General features: G+C 37.8%; 1 pseudogene; it reads right to left on the reverse strand.

Annotated features, from left to right (window-relative positions):
• Nucleotides 1-2419: 2419 nt before the first annotated feature.
• On the reverse strand, nt 2420-3444 carry LOC106735708 (histone-lysine N-methyltransferase SETMAR-like; annotated as a pseudogene).
• Between the last annotated feature and the right edge of the window lie 744 nt (nt 3445-4188).

A 4188-nucleotide genomic window follows, 5' to 3' on the forward strand; every position in this document is an offset into this window, starting at 1 on the left:
TAAGTTAAACTAATGTATCAATATTGAGGAAGAGGAAACCATCATCAACTTCATTCTGGGTATGTGTCGTGAGGAGGCACTAGCAACTCAGGAGATAAAAATTATGGCCAAGAGACCAACAAGTGGCATAATGGTTATGTTACTGGACTCCCACGTAGTCGACTGTGACTGGAGTCCCGGACTTGGTGGCTTAAAACTCACGCTGGGCACATGTGTGTGTATGTACAAAGCCCTGAGAGGAGAATAGAGAAGGGACTGTAGTGTGGTCATCTCCCTGGGGAGTGATTTCTCACTTTCTGCCTCTCTGTCTCTCCAGTAAACACACACGCCCTATAGCAAAATTCTAAAAAAAAAATAATTGTGGCCAAGTATTAAGTCAGCACTCACATGTCATACAGAACTTTTCTAAAGTCAGATCAAGAGATAGAAGTGATTTCCTTATAGAGGCTTGAATAAGAGAGGACAGGAAAGTGCTATTCCTCTGAGGTTATTTGAGACAGATATTTAGTGTCATTCATCAGCTGCAAAAGGAATCTGTAAAGGAGATCACAGAAATCAATATAAGATTTGGAGCAGAATTAAATAAAAGAGAGGTTAAATAAAGGGCAAGGGGAGAGAAAAGGGAAATGAAAAGAGTCAACATTGGCATTTCTGTTTTATTTTTTGCACAAATTTAAAGAGGATAAGAATATTGAAGGAGCTGCACTAAGGTAGGGTTAGGCATGGTATTGTGAAGATTCTGCAGTAATGTTCTATTATACACATGATTGAAACTAGGTACACAGTGAGCAAATATGTATTGGGAATCTGATTAATTTCTAAATTAATTGTGTTGTGTTAATTGCACGTGGCCTGAATTATGCTAATTATCACTATAATTGGTTTAATCTAAGAGTTTTATTTGTAGTTATTCCAATTCCTCTGAGTAAGACACTAATATGATTGTCAGATCAGTAGAGAAATGAGACTGACACTTGAAAAGACATCAACAAGAAAAAAACCAGGAATATTAAAAAGTTTTTGCTGGTGGTTTTACTGAGTAGGCCAGGAATATGTTCTTCTCAGGAATGAAGTCATCCATAAATCCATAAATAGAAAGAAATTTTGTATTGAATTTTATAGGTACCTACAAGGAAATGTTCCACAAACAAGATTATGTTAAATTGTCAGCTCTTTCTCACTTATGGACTACTGTATTAATGAGGGTTCTTCAATAGAAACAATAAGAAATATATATAAATATATAAAAGGATACTTATTGGAAGAATTGATTCATGTAATTATACAAGTCAAGAAGTCTCTCTTTGCCATCTAGTCCAAGTGCAAAAGCCTGAGAATCAAGGAACTTGATGATGTAACTCTCAGTCCAAATGTTGCAAGATTTCTGAGTTGATGAGTCCATGTATCATGATCAAGAAGAGTTAGAAACATGGACAAAAGGAGGGGGCAGCAAAGTGAAATTTATTGACAAATTTCTCTCAATGGGAAGGGCCCCTAAAGTGGGTTGCCAAAGTGGGGCTTGAGTTTTGGGTTTATATCCAAGCTAAGAGGAACTTGTGTATGCATTTTCCTCTTGGGGTTACATGTTAGTCAAGTTATTTCTTCAGAAAACTAATGTTAAGTGATCGTTCAAATCTTTGTCTTAGAGATTTAGGTTTCAGAGACCATTATCTAGTGGCCAATAATTGTTTGAGTCTCTGTCTGGGAGCTTTAAGCCCTGAAGACCATTATCTAGGTTCCAGAATATAGTGGGGACATAGAAAAACCCATAATTTCTGTGATTGTTTTAAGCCATACTGCCCACTATTTTAAGCTGAGCTGCAAGCAGTGCACACTCTCTACTGAATGATTTCTAAGGAAAGCTAGTGTGCAATCTTCAGTGAGTGATTTCTAAGGATGGTGGTGCCTCCATCTTGTTGGCCTACACCATAACTATGTATGAGTGATCTTTCTCCTATCTCACAAAGTCAAAGGCTTAAGGACCACAGGGTCACAATGCTGATGTAAGTCCCAGAGTTTGAAGGCTTCAAAACCAATAGCTTTAATGTCTAAGGAGAGGAGAAGATAGATGTCCCAGCTCAAAGAGAGTTAGAATGAATTTGCCCTTCTTCTAACTTTTTCTTCTATTCATGACCTCAGTGGATTGGATCATACCCTTTCACAGCATTGAGGGATGATCTTATTTATTGATATTACTGATTCAAATGCCAATCTCTTTCAGAAATACTCTCACAGGCACACTCAGAAAAACAATGTTTTATCTAGGTATCTATTAACACAATCATGTTGATACATATAATTAGCCCTCACAGGGATGGAGGTAGGTTTGCTTGATATGGAAACTATTAGGTTGGTGCAAAGGCAATTGTGATTTCAGACTGGGAATTTCAAATCACTATAACTAGGCTCAAACACATCTTTATAAATCAAAACAGGTGCCACTGCAATCAAAAGAATTTTGTCAATAAGAAATAAGTTTGTTTATTCCTGTAGCATAAAAATCTATGCTTTGGGGTTCAACAAAGTTTTGGAAAGCATCTTTTGCATCTTACTAGTTATGGAAGTGTTTTCTCTGCAAAAAGTGTCAAGATGCTTGAAGAAGTGGTGGTTGGTTGGCAAGAGGTCAGGAGAATATGGTGGATGAAGCAAAACTTCATAGTCCAATTTGTTCAACTTTTGAAGCATTGGTTGTATGATGTGCAGTCAGGTGTTGTCATGGAGAACTGAGCATTTTGTGTTGACCAGTGCTGCCTGCAGGTGTTGCAGTTTTCAGTGCTTCTCATCGATTTGCTGAGCATACTTCTCAGATATAATGGTTTCTCTGGGATTCAGAGAGCTGTAGTGGATCAGACCCCACCAAACAGTGATCATGGCCTGTTTTGTTGTTGTTGTTAGTGGTGGTGGTGCAAGTTTTGCTTTGGGAAGTGCTTTGGAGCTTCTTTTTGAGCGGGTCATCTCCAGTTGTCATATAAAATTCACTCTTTATCACACGCCATAATCCCATCTAGAAATGGCTCATTGTTTTTGCATAGAATAAGAAAATGACACTTCAAAAAGATGGTAGTATTTTATTTTAGGTAAACTCATGAGGCACCAACTTGTTGAGCTTTTTCAACTTCCCAGTTTACTTCAAATGCCAAGTGACTGCAGAAAGATCAACAATGAGTTCTCTGGCAATTTCTCATGTAGTTGTAAGAGGATCCGCTTCCATGATAGCGCTCAGTTGGTTGTTTTCAACTTCTGCTGGCTGGCCACTAAGCTCCTCATCCTCAAGGTTCTGATCTCCTTTGCAAAACTTCTTAAACCACCACTGCACTGCATATTCATGGCAGTTCCTGGGCCAATGAGTGGATGTTGAGGGTTGTCTCTGCTGTTTTACAACACACTTTGAACTTGAATAAGAAAATTGTTCAAATTCATTTTTTTGTCTAACATCATTTTCATAGTCTAAAGTGCATATGAAATAAACAACAAGTAATGTCATTAGCAAAAAAGGCAAGAAATGCACATTAAAATGATGAATAACATAACCACATTTATCTAAGTATATATCCAATATCAAACAACAAATTTCAACAATGCAAAACAGCAATTAACTTTGCATCAACTAATGGTACATATGTATTCTGATATGGCTTTAGAAGTCATTTAGAATGTACTGTGTCATATTAAACAATTTTAATTTGAAAGTCAGTTTCTGTAAGACTATATATAGTAAAATCTGTGATAAGAAATGAGACACTTAAGCCATTTGCATAAGATCAGGTCATATAATAAAAATGATGTTATTGGCCAGTCAGAGGCAGGCCATTTGGCCAGCTGGATCCCACATGAGTGACTGCATGGCTGCAGTCTCAGACTTAGCAGCTTGAAAAACACACCAGAGGGCTGGCAAGTGGCATGATGATTAAAGGCACTGGACTCCCACATGGCTGACTGCAGTTCGAGTCCTGGATCTGGCAGCTTGCTTTCTAACTTTCTCTCTGTCTCCCCCTCCTCTCTCTCTCTCTCTGTTACTCTGTCCCTCTCTGGTCAAATTAAAATAAATAAATACATAAAGTTAAATGAAATAATTTATAAAAAAAAAAGAGAGAAACATGCTAGGACCATGTGCATGTGTGTCCAAAATCCGAAGGGGAAAACGGTGGAGAAGAAATTGTGGCATGACCAGCCAGCGGGGAGCATGCT

Source organism: Tupaia chinensis, unplaced genomic scaffold (genome assembly GCF_000334495.1).
Source record: "Tupaia chinensis unplaced genomic scaffold, TupChi_1.0 Scaffold000005_2, whole genome shotgun sequence".
NCBI classification, from domain to species: domain Eukaryota; kingdom Metazoa; phylum Chordata; class Mammalia; order Scandentia; family Tupaiidae; genus Tupaia; species Tupaia belangeri.